Consider the following 16,841-nt stretch of genomic DNA (forward strand, 5'->3'; position numbering starts at 1 on the left):
ATTGTTCCCAGGACTTTTTGGGTGTGGGTGGGAGGAGATGTGCTTTACATGTGTGGTGTGCCGGCATCTCCCAGCACATGTGTGTGGGGATTCAAGACTAACTCTTATGCTTTTCTTACTTAGACCAGCTTGACGTTGAATGAGAGGTTCTCTGGGTTGAGGAACACACACCATTTCACAGCGAAGCAGAACATGAGCCGAATGGTCACTCTGCCATTGCCATTGCATTTGGTGAAGTCAGACTGGCTTTGCAAAGGAGCTTGCCCCTGAAGCCACTTGGTTGCCTGCCTGTGGCTGGCTGGCGGCTTGGCATCACCAAAACACAAAGAGACAGCCCCATGCAACCTCACACCCAAAGATTTCTGCCCATGCTTCAGACATACAGCCCTAAGAGCAGCTCTGACTCCCACTCTAGGCCCCTCTGCCCCAGTCTTCCTCCTGATGTAGGCTACAGGATCTGGGAAGTCTGATCCAGCTTTGAGGTGTGGTTCCATATGGCTGTTAGTACTGTTGTGTTTTTGCCAGAGAGCCACGTGGTAAGGAAGATCTCAAAGCACGCTTCCTAGGGGGTGTTGAATGGTTACTTTAAATGTAAAGGTTCATCATTGTTCCACTCGATGTGTATGTCTTTAAGGCGCCAGAGCAAGGCCCAGAGCAAAATAACGAGACCCAGCTTTACAGCTGTGAAACATAGCAGGTGCTGCTGAGTTGTATTGATTAAGCTGTGTCAGCAACTGGGTGTAGTATATAAGGAGCAGCACCTAGCTCTCCCATTACCCTGGGGAATGAGTTGGTGGTTGGGTCTGGTTTGTTGTTGATGTATTTAGTGTAAAAGGAGTTTTTGTTTTTGTTATTAAAACCTTGTTTAAGTTATTTTTGAGTCCCTTTTTAATGCATGGTCTCCCCAGCAAGCTCTCTGCAGCGCTACTAAACTGCAAATAGCCAACAGGGGGTCCTCTTTAATCCTCAGATGTGCCCACAAAGGCATGATCCAGCACCCTCATGCCACAGCTGCCTCTGGAGTGACCCTCCCTCCGGTAAGAGGCATGCCTCACAGCTGAGTGGCTGGTTGTTTGTCTAGGGCGGGGGCAGGGAATCTTGTAGGTTCCCAGATATTGCCAGATCCAATGGCCTTCTGCCTCAGCCAGCATGCTCGACGGTCAGGGGTGATGGAATCCAACAACATCTAGAGGGCCACAGAATTCCCCATCCCTGGTCTAGTGAATTTGAGGTTCTTGGTTTCACTCCTTCTGCCCCCTTTTGCCTGGAAAAGCACTTTGGCAGATTCCTTTGGAGGATTTGGGTGTGACAAGCTGTAGCAGCGCACTGAATAAAACAACTTTGAGAAGCTGAAACACCGGGCTGCCTTTGCCAGTATGTCAGCCTTCTCAGCCTCCTTAAAGAGGGCGTTCAGAAGCACTTTACGTCTGGCCATATGGGATTGTGAGTGGAGAAGATGGCGCAGTCTGGATGAGTCCCTCTGTCTTGCTCTTTGGTCACTGTGACCGAGCACCATTTTGGGCCGATCAGGATCTATGGGGAAGGGGATCCACCCAGAAGTTGTGGAGGGAATGGGAAGAGAAGCTTGGTCAAGCGACTGGCTCATGTCTGAAGGAGGCCTGAATGCATCCTTGGCGAAGCCCAGGGCAGGGCAGGAAGGCAGCATTGCCCAGCGGGAAGGCATTCAGAGGCAAATCATCAGCAAGGAGCAGAAAATCCCCTCCCCTTCCATCAAGAAGACTGAAGAATCTCTAGTCGGCATTCAGGTGAGTTCAGCATCCCAGGTCTCTGGGGTGTTCCTGTCCATTACAAACCTGACTCGAGGCTCCGTCAACTGAGCCCCTACACTCCTTGCATACATGAAAGGGGCACAGAAAGGATGGGAGGCAGCCTTTTCCTGGAGCCTTGGGCTGCTCCTGCTACCGTCTTACCTGCAGCAGTTCACTCGCTGTCTGCTGACCCTTTTCCTCCATCACCTGGATGATCCTCTCAAGAGAGGAGAGTTTCCTGCAGAGTCTGGCCAGCTGCTCATCCCTTCTCCCTGCAATCTCCTTCTCCACCTCGTCCACATGATTCAGCAGACGCTTTTATTCTTCTTCTTCCAGGAACTGGCACAGTTGTCTGAACTTCTCCACAGTCTTCAGCCTCTCCGTTTCTGAGGAGGTCTGATTGAGGAAGATGGTTAGCCTTCAAAGCATCAGCAAAAGAATTAGGATTTGAATTGAACTGCTTCCACCCTCTCAGCTCACAAGTCCTCAGGCTTCTCCTTGACTGCTTTTCACATAATAAACAACAATTTAGCTGCATTCAAAGGTGAACTTACCTAATTCGCAATTCTTGGAAAAATATGGAGACCAAAATAGCAATCTTTTGAAATTCACACCTCTGAATTTTTCAAGGTTGACCCAGCCAGGTAATGTTCACAAAAAATGTATTTATGAGGGTAAAGCACGTATCAAAATATTTATACGAGAAGGTAGCCACCCTGGCATTTGATTCATTTTCAGAATAATAAATAAATAACAAACCGATATGGAAAAAGGAGAAATGGGGAGAAGTTGAAATGGGCAGATTTCCCCATCCCTCCTCAGTCCTGACTTGCTTCTTGAAGTGCTTGTTCCCTCACTAGTAACAATAGGGACACTTACAAGGAGGTCTTTGCTTTCCTTGTCCAGGTCTGCTTGATAGGCCAAAATTTCCCCTCTCTCTTTCCTCCGAATCTCCAGGCGGCGACAGATCTCTCCCTGACAAGAAAAGGGAAAACTCAGCTTTGATTGAGAAACAAAGAGGGGAGATGAATATTATACTGGCTTCTTGGGTCCAGTGGCCTTGCTATAATAAAGTAATTTACTGGAGGAAATAAAAGTACAGAGGTTTTCAACCTTTTTGGGTCCACGGCTCCCTGGACCAACTCCCTTCTTTCTGCGGCACCCCTGTGGGGCTCAGGAGACCAATTAGGTCCCCCCTTGCTTGCCGAGCTTGCCTCCCCTCCCCCTTTCTCGAACAGCCTCCCTTGCGGAGTGCTCTCTCAGCCTCCTCTCCTCTCTCCTTAGGAGTCCTCCTCTTGGTCTCTGAGCTGCCCCCGCTGCCCCCCAGGGGCCTGGGACTTGCCTGTCCATTCCCAACAGCAAGGGCCCCTCGCCAGTTTGCTTGCTTACTCTGAGGCCGCCTCAGCTCCTGGCAGCCCACACCCCCTGGCCAGCCCCAGAGGCACCATTCGCCTGCGGATCTTGTAGCCAGGGCTGCTGAAACAAACAGCTCGGCAAGCCGAGGAGGGAGGGAAGGAAAGAGGGACAGAGGCCAGTGTCTCCCGCGGCACCCCTGACCATCATTCAAGGCACCCCAGCTGCCACAGCACACTGCTTGAAAACCACTGCAGAACTAGGATGGGAAAGGTTTCTAGTCCAACTAACTGGTCTGGAGAAGAGTAAAGGCAGCCATGCTTGCTCCTTTGTCTTCTCCGAGGAGACTTCCAGCCTGACTTCTCATCTTGAGGCCCCAGGGAGAAGTGGGAGGAGGAGGAGGAGGAGGAGGAGGAGGAGGAGGAGGAGGAGGAGGAAGCATCCCCAGAATAAGTGTGCTCCCCACCAGTAGGTGCTTCCACCCCCCACTCCTAAATCTGCTTCCAACAGATACTTGGGGGGGGGGGAGGCATCCTGCACCATCTGGTCAATTCCTGGTGTTAGGAGAATTAGAAGGTCTAAGATATAAACACATACATAAATACTGTAAGTAGTTCTCATCACAAAAGAATATCCAGGTAAACCCATGAACAGCCAGGTAAACCCATCAACAGGTTTCCTGCCAGACAGGAGTCTGTTGTAGACCGCCCCTTCTGTGATGTATGTATGATGTATGGAGGGGTGGTCTTGGGCTCCAGGGTGGGCAATTTCAAATGTCTAAATAAGGACTTGGTTCGGGGTCTCCTCCTCCCTCCGGGGTGGGGGTGGGGGTGGTGTGGTGAGCACTCCCTCATCCCAGCCATCCCAGCAGCCCTCAGGCTTCCCCTTGGCTGCTTCTAAGGTAATAAACAACCACCAATTAATACCATGCCTACTTTGCATCTGAGAATTAAAAAGATAACCTGCCAAGAAGAATACACAGCTATTTCTCCCCCTCAAGATACCTTGTATTCCTCGACAGCCTCTTCCAGAGGAATCAACTCGTGGTGTTTGTGCTTCTTGGATCTGCCACAAACCACACAGATGGGGGCTTCATCCTCCTTGCAAAAGAGTTTCAGGGGCTCCTGGTGCTTCTCACAGACTCCTCCTTTCCCTCTTGAAGACTGAGAGTCTTGGCTACTTCGACAAAGGTAGCCAATTGCCGATTGCGGACGAGGCTCCTTCTCTGGACTCCAACTTGGCATTGAGGACAGGAAGCCAGCCTCCTTTTTGCCCCGCTGCACTGGATCAGGCCGGACCGGCAGAAGTTGTGCCCACACTCTGGGATGGTCACTGTGTCGTAAGAGAGTCAGGGTCAGAGAGGGGAATGAAGGAGAAGGACCCTACCAATATCAAATATATCGTATTCTGCCTTAACACTCTACAAGAAGGTCAACTGTGCCTTGGGGAATGAATCGTTTTTCGCTGTATCGAATTGTATCGTTTTTGCTGTATCTTTCTCATTGACTTTAAGAATGGATCTGAATGTATTTTTCGACTCAAATGTATTTTTCCTCAAAATGCTGTACTTTTCTAAATGTATCCAAATGTATCCGAATGGGTTTTTGTATTTCCCCCCAATTTCATCGCCTAGAGAATGCTCCTTAAATATAACAATCACTTGTTCCAAATGTATTTGATTCAAATGTATTCCAGTGTATACTTTTATGGGAAAACGTAGCTAGGAAAATGTGGAGAGATATATATATATATATTGCTTATAGTGCCTTTGAACGGTCAATGTTCCACCCTCTATCCTTTCGCTGCCAAAAACACTCTCCACACCACACTGCCATCTACTGGGTCTACAAAGAATACCATGAATACACACAAATACAAGCTCTAAAATAAATTAGTTTTATTTTCCAATAAGTATGCAAACATAAGACTATCAGACCCGAATTGATAGCTATGCAGAACAGGATTCCCCCCCTCCCTCCATCGGATAGCTGCCTGCGCGGCTGTCTTTGAGGGGGGTGGAGGGAGGAACGGGCGGGATCGACATCGGATAGCTGCCTGCCTGCCTGCCTACGTGCCTGAACATGCCGTGCACCCGGGGGGCGCTGCGATCGGCGCCCATTGGGAAGGAACAAGACAGAAAAAGGAAGGAAATGGGAAAGGTATTTTTAAGGCCCCACTTTTCACATGGTGTCCTGTTGTGTGGTCGGAAAGTACTCTTTATTGTTTGATTTGGGTTAATGTCAGAATAAAAGCGAGTTCCTTCAAAATAACACATTCCTTTTTATCTTACCAATTTCTCATATTGTAAGAAGCGGAAGAAGAAACCATAGAGAGCATTAATATTTTCCTTCTGATCAATGAAGTCAAACATTACAATTATCCATTTTAGAATGAGCACCTATAGGGAGAAGACAGATATCAGTAAGCCAAAGCAAGACCAAGACAACAAACCCCTTCTGGAATATGGTCAGCGTGTACAACATCTAGCTGAATCATCACCAGGATAACTAAGTCAGACTGGGGGAAATATCATTCTTCAGAACCAAGACATCATTACCATGCTTTCCAAGTTACCTGAAAGTCACTAGAACACTTGCGAGCACAGAGCCAAGACACAGCTGAAATAAGAGAATCCTCTGTTATTACGGAAATGGGAATCAGAGTCTTCAGTAGCCTAGTGCTTATCACTGTGCCTGCAAGACATTGAAAGACACTGCTTAACATTCTGAACATCTTCACTCTTGATAATTTCTCACAAGCTCGAAGCAGCCCCGGTTCTTGTTAAGGGAGAAGGCAGGGCAATGCAGCTACTTTGACATACTTTACTGCCAGGGGGAAAGAGAAGCCAAAACATGTTTTCTTTACCAAGCTTGGCACTGAGTGCAATGTTCAGCAAGTTCTGAATTTCTTCTGGTGCCAAGCCTCTCTCTTGCACAATCTTTTCCACAGTCTCCAAAGGACTCTGCAAAGCTCCATGCTTTCGTGAGGCACTATCTTGAATTAGAAAAAAGTCAAAGTGTGATTCAAATCCATTCGAAAAACCATCCTCATGCATGATGGCCTGTCCAATGGCTTGCTTTACCATCAATTGGCAAGGGAGCCCCATTGAGATGCCATGGCATTTGGAAAACTCTGGAATTCTGAACTTGCCTTTTGCTTTCTTGCTCCTTCGTTCAGTGGGTAGGTAGGTGTAGGTCGGGGCAAGTCGAAAGCTTCCTTGAAATTCCTCAGCCCCAGCCAGCATTGCCAATGGGCAGGATGATGAGAATTGTAGTTCAGCAACGTCTGGAGGGCCAGAGGTTACCCTCACCTGTTTTATCGGTTAGTGTGCTAAGATCTGGGCACAAGCCCAATTCAGCTGACGGTACTTAACAACGGCTTGCTTTAAACAAAACATTAGAGCTAATACACTATTCTGCTCCAATATACAAAACATCCCCTTCTCTAGAGAAAGCTAAAGAAAATACAAACTTCGGGGTTTGTAGATGGTTGTAAAGGTTGCTGAAATGTTTCTAGTTCACTAGTTGGAAACAGCTTCCAGGCTATGCAGGACCAAGGTTGATTTCTAACTGTTCCTGTCTGCCTGCTTGCCATCGTGCATATTTGTAAACCATTTCTGCCAAAATATATACAACTGCAATAGTAGTTTCTGGAAGCAGACCCTGCAAGAGTGCACACTACATGAAGTCCATATGAATAGTGTTACGGAATGGAGGGGGGGCATATGAACAAAGTCTTACTCCTCAGTAAGAGACGTAGAGCCCGAGGCGATGATCTCAAGGGAACCCTGCCACACTAGGACTCCCCTCGCCCCGTCACAACGTTGCACCTAGCACCACACAAAAGTCCAAAACCCAAAGAAGAAAGCGCCATTTCTGACCCCGTATCCCGATGCTATACACGACAATGTATTTGCATGAGGATGCACTCTAGCCAATCAGATGGCGTTGAATGTAGCCCTTCAACCAATCGCAGCAATGCCATGGCTCTGCAGAGGCAGCTCAGCTCCAGCTGTTTTGCACGTTCCACTGAGCGCTGACAAGGTGATGACAGCTCCCGCTGCGAGAACAACGGACTGAGTCAATTGAAACCTCGTTACCCTGTTAATCCAATCAAAACTAGATGTTGTTTAGTCATGTCCGACTCTTCGTGACCCCATGGACCAGAGCACGCCAGGCACTCCTATCTTCCACTGCCTCCTGCAGTTTGGTCAAACTCATACTGGTAGCTTCGAGAACACTGTCCAACCATCTCGTCCTCTGTCGTCCCCTTCTCCTTGTGCCCTCAATCTTTCCCAACATCAGGGTCTTTTCCAGGGAGTCTTCTCTTCTCATGAGGTGGGCCAAAGTATTGGAGCCTCAGCTTCACGATCTGTCTTTCCAGTGAGCACTCAGGGCTGATTTCCTTAAGAATGGATAGGTTTGATCTTCTTGCAGGATGGAAGACTGAAGAAACCCCAACTAAAGAACCATGGCAAAAAAAATTGATGGACTATGCAGAACTGGCAAAATTGACATATAAGCTACGGGACAAGGATAACAGTGACTTTAAGGATGAATGGGAACCTTTCACAAAGTATCTGAAAACGCAACAAAGAGAACTGGACTCCTTGGCAGTTTTTGAATAAAGTCACAATTTTTTTACTACTACTACTACTACTACTACTACTAATAATAAATTTTATTTATATCCCGCCCTCCCCAGCCGAAGCCGGGCTCAGGGCGGCTAACAACACTAAAATAGTGAAACATTATAAAAACATTATAAAAATTAATTAAAATCAAAATTAATGGCAACCATAAACTAAAGTTTTGTAAAGATTGCCCAACGAGGGAGTCAGGCTGCGCCCTGACCAAAGGCCTGGTGGAACAGCTCTGTCTTGCAGGCCCTGCGGAAAGATGTCAAGTCCTGCAGGGCCCTTGTCTCTTGTGGCAGAGCGTTACACCAGGTTGGAGCCGCAGCCGAAAAAGCCCTGGCTCTAGTTGAGGCCAGCCTAACCTCTCTGTGGCCTGGGACCTTCAAGATGTTTTTATTTGAAGACCGTAAGTTCCTCTGTGGGGCATACCAGGAGAGGCGGTCCCGTAGGTACGAGGGTCCTAGGCCGTATAGGGCTTTGAAGGTTAAAACCAGCACCTTAAACCTGATCCTGTACTCCACCGGGAGCCAGTGCAGCTGGTATAACACCGGATGAATGTGATCTCGCAGCGAAGACCCCGTAAGGAGTCTCGCTGCGGCATTCTGCACCCGCTGGAGTTTCTGGGTCAGTCTCAAGGGCAGCCCCACGTAGAGCGAGTTACAATAATCCAGTCTGGAGGTGACCGTCGCGTGGATCACAGTGGCTAGGTCAGGGCAAAAGAGGTAAGGTGCCAACTGCTTAGCTTGGCGGAGATGAAAAAATGCCGCCTTTGTTATAGCTGCAATCTGCGCCTCCACGGAGAGGGAGGTATCGAAGATTACACCCAAACTCTTAACGGACGGTGCTGGCACTAATTGCACCCCCGCAAGAGATGGGAGTTGCCCTCTCAATCCCATATCGTCCCGTCCCAGCCAGAGGACCTCGGTCTTCGAAGGATTTAACTTCAACCGGCTCCCACGTAACCATCCAGCCACAGCTTCCAAGCATCTGATCAGTGTGTCTGGGGCCGAGTCAGGATGGCCATCTGTCAGGGAACTGCCATCGGAAGGAAGGGAAGTGAAAGGGCTCACACAGGTTGGGAGAGACTCAGCAGCTGAAGAGGGAACCAGTAGGGGGAGAGGAGCTGGGCTGAGGGAAAGGGAGCTGGAGGGATGGCTCAGAGACACTTCCAGCGAAAACAGTGGGGAGGTTTCAGGACCTCCTGTAGGGACACCCACTCCTCGCCGGAAACTGTCACGCAGAGAGTCCAGAAGACGTGTTTCCGTTAAGGAGCTTTTATGTTGGAAGCGATTCCGAAAGCAACCACTGTCGGAATCTGCCAGCGACTCACGGAGCCATGTTTAAGGGGCTCCGTTACAGACAGAGGTTTGCAAACTTGACCAAACTCTGAGGGACTAGGATTTTACACACAAGCAGCTCATCGTCCCATCACAGCATTCCGACAGTCTTCGTGAGCAGCTTGTGCAGGAGAAGGCATCATGAGCAACCCAGCCGGAACCGGAGAAGCAGGAGCTGGAGCGGGTCCAAGCCTGGAAGAAAGGTACCGGGTGTTGGAGGTCCAGCTAGCGCTGCAGACGGCGAGGCTTGAGGAGAGGAGGGCTCAGGATGCAGACAAAAAGGGGAAAGACACCCAGCTCGTCAGAAAGGTACCAGGATTGGTGCAGAAGTTTGGGGGGGAGCCCAAAGACTATCATGGCTTTCGGACAGAGATGCAATATGCCCTCAATCTGCAGTTTGATGAATTCCCTGACGAGGAATCACGAGTGGCTTTCGTGATTGGGCATCTTGAAAAGGGGGCGAGAGACTGGGTTAGACCCCTGATGGCAGCGAATAGTGACGTCCTAAAGGACACGATGAAGTTCTTTCGCGCCATGGATCTGATGTTTTCCAGCGATATTGAACAGGGAGTGGTCCGCAGACAGTTAATGGCTTGCAAACAGGGGAGCCGATCTGTCCGTGAGTACTGGACTGAGTTCACCATGTTGATCCATAAATTGGGGTGGGATCTATCGGCGGAACCCATTCAAATGCTCTTTGAAGAAGGGCTTTCTTCGGCTGTGAAAGACGAACTTTCCCGGGCGCCCAGGGCGGAGTCTATGGACCAGCTGACCAAATCAGCGCTGACCATAGGAGCGCGCCAGGAGGCGAGAGCATTGGAGAGGCGGGAAGGGAAGGGGGAACGTTGGAAGGAGTTCCGCATTCCAGACATTCCAGAGCCAACTTTCCCGCCGGCAGAGCCGATGGAAATCGGAACAGCGCGCGCGCGCGCAGTTTCAAAGCCCAGTGAGGGGGGAAAGAAGGAGGGAAAAGGCGCCCGGAAATGCTATCTCTGCCAACAGCCAGGTCACTTTGCCAGAGTCTGCCCCCAGAGGAAGGAATGGCAAGGGATGGTAGGAGCTGTGGAGGGAAGAGAGGAAGAAATACCGAAGCAAGTAAAAGCCAACGCCTGGCTGCCACCGTCGGGGCACAGCAGCCAGGCCAAAGAGCAGTGAAAGTGCCCACGCCAGAACCTCCTAAACCCGCCCTAGTGATAGAAGTGGCGCTAGAGCTGCCAAACGGACACCCTCTAAAGATAAAGGCGCTGTTGGACTCAGGCAGCTCCTGCAATTTCATGAGCAAAGAGTTTGCAGCTGAACACCAGATACAGACGATCCCTTTAAGCAACCCCCTGCAGGTGACCACGATCGATGGCAGGGAGCTGTTGGGAGGAGAAGTCAGCTGGCAGACCGTCCCAATGATAATGAAGGTGGCAAGGCACACCGAACTGATAGCGTTTAATGTGGCCACCTTGGGAGGAGCTCCCATTATATTGGGGATGAGCTGGCTAGCGTTACATGATCCGCTGGTGGGCTGGCATCAGAGAGTGGTTTCTTTTGGTTCAGCACATTGCTTAGAACACTGCAAAGAGGGAAAGGGTTTGGCAGGGGCCCAAGCCACCCTAGCAGGGACTGAAGTAACGGAGAACGTGAAGGTACCACGACAATACGCAGATCTCCGCGACGTCTTCAGCGAAAGGGAAGCTGACCAATTACCCCCGCATAGACCCTTTGACTGTCAAATCAATTTACTCCCTGGGGCACAGCTCCCTGTAGGCAAGCTGTACGCCATGTCAGACAGAGAGATGCAGGAGCTAAGAGAGTTCATTGACAAGAACCTGAAGAGAGGGTTCATCAGAGAGTCCAGGGCGGTGGGGGGCAGCCCAGTGTTTTTTGTGGATAAAAAAAACACGAACAAGCCGAGGCTTGTGTGTGACTTCAGGGCCTTAAATGCAGTGTCAGAACCAGTGGCTTTCCCTATGCCCAGGATTGACGACATTTTGACAAGGGTCAGGAAGGGAAAGATTTTTACTAAACTGGACCTAAGGGGGGCGTACAACCTGATACGAATAAGGAAGGGGGATGAATGGAAAACCACCATGTTCACCCCTTTGGGGGCATTTGAATATTTAGTTATGCCCTTCGGCCTACAAGGAGGCTCCGCGTGCTTTCAATCGTTTATGAACCACGTCCTGGGGCCTTTGCTTTACAAGAATTGTGTGGCCTTCTTAGACGACGTGTTGGTGTATTCTGAGAATGAGGAGCAGCATGTGAGAGACGTCAGAGAAGTGTTGAGCAGGCTGCAAGCCAACCAGCTGTGGGTGAAACTGGAGAAGTGTCAGTTTCATACCAAGGAGGTGGAATTCCTGGGGTATCGCCTGTCAGACAAGGGATTGGCCATGGATCCCGGCAAGGTCCAGGCGGTGCTGGAATGGAAAACACCCAAAACAAGGAAGGATGTGCAGAGGTTCCTAGGATTTGGGAACTTCTATCGTAAGTTCATCCGAAACTTTGCCCACCTGACGGCGCCCATTACGGACTGTCTCAGCAGTAAGAAGAAGTTCGTTTGGACTGAGGAGGCGGAGCGAGCATTTGAGGAACTAAAAAGGGCCTTCGCCTCGGAACAACAACTCCTGCATGTGGATTTACAAAAACCGATGAGAGTGGAAACTGACGCATCAGACAGAGCTATTGGGGCGGTGCTTCTGCAGCCAGGGAAGGAGGAGTCAGAGTGGAGACCGTGTGCCTTTTTTTCGCGAAAGCTGAACAAATCCGAGAGGAACTACACGGTGTATGACCGAGAACTACTAGCCATTCATGAGGCGTTCCGGAGATGGAGGCACCTGCTAATTGGCGCACAACATAAGGTGCAAGTGTGCACTGACCACAAGAACCTAGAGTATTGGAGGACGGCACGAGTGCTCAACCAACGGCAAGTGAGATGGGCCCAGGAGTTCTCCAAATTTAACTTTGAGATTTGTTACGTGCCAGGCCCAGAGAACATTAGGGCGGACGCTCTCTCACGCAAACCTGAATATTTGGAGGGGGAGGGAGCACCCGAAGAGAGACATGTCATTCCAGAGGACCGCTGGGTGTGTGGGGCGGCATTGGTGGGACAAAGAGAACTGGTAGAGGAAACAGAGAATGATGAATACGCCCAGAATAAGCTCAGAGGTCTTAGGGGTGAGGGAGAGGAACCAGGGGGTTTCGAGGAAAGAAATGGAGCTTTGTATTACAAAGGGGCACTGTATATCCCTGAAGGAGACTTAAGGGGGAGGGTACTCAAGCAGTTGCACGACAGCCCCACGGCGGGGCATTTTGGACAACACAAAACCATGTGGTTGGTCACCAGGGAATTTTGGTGGCCTAAGGTGAGGGAAGATGTACGGGAGTATGTAAGAGGGTGTGAGCAATGCCAGCGAGCCAAAGGGGAGAGGCGGGCACCGGCGGGGCTATTAGAACCCTTACCAACCCCAGAACGACCTTGGGAGGCAGTGTCGATAGATTTTATGACTGATCTGCCGAAGTCCAAGGGGAAAACAGCCATCATGGTGGTGGTAGACCTACTAACAAAGATGTGCCACTTTGTAGCCTGCTCGCATGCAGTCACGGCGGAAGAGACAGCGAAGTTATTTGTAGAACACATTTTTAGGTTGCACGGGTGCCATTGAGGGTGGTCTCAGACCGAGGAAAACAATTTACTTCCAGGTTCTGGAGGAAGCTCATGAGCTTACTGCAGGTGGAGGTCAACTTTTCGACTGCCCGGCACCCTGAAACCAACGGGCAGGCGGAAAGAGCAAACGGGGTCCTCCAGCAATACCTGAGGTGTTATGTCAATGACAGAGAGAATGACTGGGTAGAAAAGTTGGCGCTGGCGGAATTTGCCTACAACAATGCCGAGAATGTGTCCACAGGGATGAGCCCCTTCTTGGCTAATTATGGGTGTCATCCCAGGGCTTTCCCAGGGGGAGAAGGGGAGAGATGGGGTGTCCCGGCAGCCGAGCATTTTGTAGAAGAAATGGAAGCAATCCATCGTCAGCTCCAACTCAACTTAGAAAGGGCGAAGGAAGAATACAAGAGGCAGGCAGACAAGAACCGAAGGGAAGGTGAAACCATAAGGGTGGGAGATAGGGTGTGGCTGTCAACCCAAGGGTTGCCGTTCAAAGGAGGTTGTAAGAAATTAAGACCCAGGAGATTGGGTCCCTTTGAGGTCATTCAACAGGTCAACCCAGTGGCTTTCAGGCTCCGGTTACCCAACCACATGAAACTGCACCCAGTATTTCACAGGTCGTTACTGTCACCGTATGAGGGGGGACGAGAAGGGATGGCCACTCGGGGACCGGTCATAGAAGAAAGGGAATGCAGCAGCCATGTGGCAGAAATCCTCGACGCCAGATGGAAGGGGGATCAGGTGGAGTATTTGGTAGCGTGGGAAGGAGAACCGGAGTCAGAAAACACTTGGGTAATGGCAGAAGATATCAATGACGAGGTATTGATAGAAACGTTCCATCAAAGGTTCCCAAGGAAACCTCAGCCTGTGGAGAGGTTCCGGAGGGAATACTTTGGGACCACCGATGAGGAGGAGGAGTTGGAAGGATTCTCGGAATCGGAAGGGGAAGGGGAGATGGACTCTGAGGAGGAGGAGTACTTCGAGACCAGGAACCGCAACAGGTGGAGAGAAGTGTTCGGGACATCGGAAGATGAAGGAAGTTCATTCCGGGGTTTTGCCTCCTCACCGCCCGTAGAGGAGGGGGCGAGAGGGGATGAAGGGGGCCCTGGAGGGGAGGTGGATGTCAGGGAACTGCCATCGGAAGGAAGGGAAGTGAAAGGGCTCACACAGGTTGGGAGAGACTCAGCAGCTGAAGAGGGAACCAGTAGGGGGAGAGGAGCTGGGCTGAGGGAAAGGGAGCTGGAGGGATGGCTCAGAGACACTTCCAGCGAAAACAGTGGGGAGGTTTCAGGACCTCCTGTAGGGACACCCACTCCTCGCCGGAAACTGTCACGCAGAGAGTCCAGAAGACGTGTTTCCGTTAAGGAGCTTTTATGTTGGAAGCGATTCCGAAAGCAACCACTGTCGGAATCTGCCAGCGACTCACGGAGCCATGTTTAAGGGGCTCCGTTACAGACAGAGGTTTGCAAACTTGACCAAACTCTGAGGGACTAGGATTTTACACACAAGCAGCTCATCGTCCCATCACACCATCCATCAACAGATAGAGTTGGGTGTCATCAACATACTGATGGCAACCCAGCCCAAAACTCCGGACAAGCTGGGCGAGGGGGCGCATATAGATGTTAAAAAGCATCGGGGAGAGTATCGCACCCTGGGGCACTCCACACAACAAGGAGTGGCGGGATGACAATTCCCCCCCAAGCGCCACCCTCTGTCCCCGACCAGAGAGAAACGAGCGCAGCCATTGAAGGACTGTGCCCTGGATCCCCACGTCGGCAAGGCGGTGGTCCAGGAGTTCGTGATCGACCATGTCGAAGGCTGCTGACAGGTCTAGAAGAATCAGCAGCCCCGACCCGCTTCGATCCAGCTACCTGCGGAGATCATCTGTTAGGGCGACCAGAGCCGTCTTGGTCCCATGACCAGCGCGGAAGCCGGACTGGAATGGATCCAGAGCCGATGTTTCATCCAGAAACCTACCAAGCTGTTCAGCAACCGCTCTCTCTTTTTATTTTTATCAGATATTTATTAAAGTTTCAACATATTACAAAAATAAGAGAAAAAAGTGAAAGAAAAAAAAATTGAACAAAAATAAAAATACAAAGTAAAAACAGTTAAAAACAAATCAGTCTTTCCATATCTTATCTTTCATTTGCTTGTTTCCCTGACTTCCTCACACCTCCCTTCTTTGTATTCCAGTTCAATTGGTTAGTTCAGCAATTCCTTTCCCTCTTTGATTTTATCTTAATCTTTTATCTTAATATATTATAACTTTAAATTATCACCTGTTAACAATCCATTTTTACATATTCCTTTATGACATTGCTGCTAAAAACCACTTAACTTCTATCCAACATCATTCTAACATTCATTAATTTTGCAGTATTTCTGTAAATAGTCTTTAAATTTCTTCCAATCTTCTTCCACCGACTCTTCTCCCTGGTCTCGGATTCTGCCAGTCATTTCCGCCAATTCCATATAGTCCATCACCTTCATCTGCCATTCTTCCAGTGTGGGTAAATCTTGTGTCTTCCAATATTTTGCGATAAGTATTCTTGCTGCTGTTGTGGCATACATTAAAAAAGTTCTATCCTTCTTTAGCACCAATTGGCCGACTATGCCCAGGAGAAAGGCCTCTGGTTTCTTCAAGAAGGTATATTTAAATACCTTTTTCATTTCATTATAGATCATCCCCCAGAAAGCCTTAATCCTTGGGCACATCCACCAAAGGTGAAAGAATGTACCTTCAGTTTCTTTACATTTCCAACATTTATTATCGGGCAAATGATAGATTTTTGCAAGCTTGACTGGGGTCATGTACCACCTGTATATCATTTTCATAATATTCTCTCTTAAGGCATTGCATGTCGTAAACTTCATACCTGTGGTACATAACTGTTCCCAGTCAGCCATCATTATGTTATGCCCAACATCTTGTGCCCATTTAATCATAGCAGATTTCACCGTTTCATCCTGAGTGTTCCATTTCAACAGCAAGTTATACATCTTTGACAAAATCTTGGTTTTAGGGTCTAACAGTTCTGTTTCCAATTTTGATTTTTCCACCTGGAAGCCAATTTTCTTATCCAAATTATATGCCTCCATTATCTGATAATAATGAAGCCAATCTCGCACTTTATCTTTTAGTTTTTCAAAACTCTGCAGTTTCAATTTGTCTCCCTCTTGTTCCAAAATTTCCCAATATTTTGGCCATTTGGCCTCCATATTGAGCTTTTTCTGAGCCTTCGCTTCCATCGGTAACAACCACCTTGGGGTTTTATTTTCAAGTAGGTCCTTATATCTTATCCAGACATTAAACAATGCTTTCCTGACAATATGATTTTTAAATGCTTTATGTGCTTTAACCTTATCATACCACAGATATGCATGCCATCCAAATACATTATTAAAACCTTCTAAATCTAAAATGTCTGTGTTTTCAAGAAGCAGCCATTCTTTCAGCCAGCAAAAAGCTGCTGATTCGTAATAAAGTTTAAGGTCTGGCAGGGCAAATCCACCTCTTTCCTTTACATCCGTTAGTATTTTAAATTTTATTCTAGGCTTCTTGCCCTGCCAGACAAATCTAGAAATATCTCTCTGCCACTTCTTGAAACAATCCATTTTATCCAAAATTTGCAATGTTTGAAACAGAAACAAGATTCTAGGCAATACATTCATTTTTATTGCAGCAATGCGGCCTAGCAGTGAAAGCTTCAAATTTGACCAGATTTCTAAATCTTTTTTCACTTCAGTCCAGCATTTTTCATAATTGTCTTTAAATAGATTCCCATTTTTAGCTGTCATATTAATCCCCAGGTATTTCACTTTCTTAACCACTGTTAAACCTGTCTCATTCTGAAACCTCTCTCTCTCAATCGCTGTTAAATTTTTCTCTAAGACCTTTGTTTTTAACTTATTCAGTTTAAATCCTGCAACCTGACCAAATTCTTGAATCAGTTCCAAAACCCTTTTAGTACTAGATTCTGGCTTCTGTAATGTCAACACTAAGTCATCTGCAAATGCTCTCAATTTGTACTGTTTAGCTCCGACTTGAATACTTTTAACCAATTGGTCCCTTCTAATCATATTCAGCAGGA

This window comes from Podarcis pityusensis (genome assembly GCF_964106645.2).
Source record: "Podarcis pityusensis genome assembly, chromosome: W".
Classification (NCBI taxonomy): Eukaryota; Metazoa; Chordata; class Lepidosauria; order Squamata; family Lacertidae; genus Podarcis; species Podarcis pityusensis.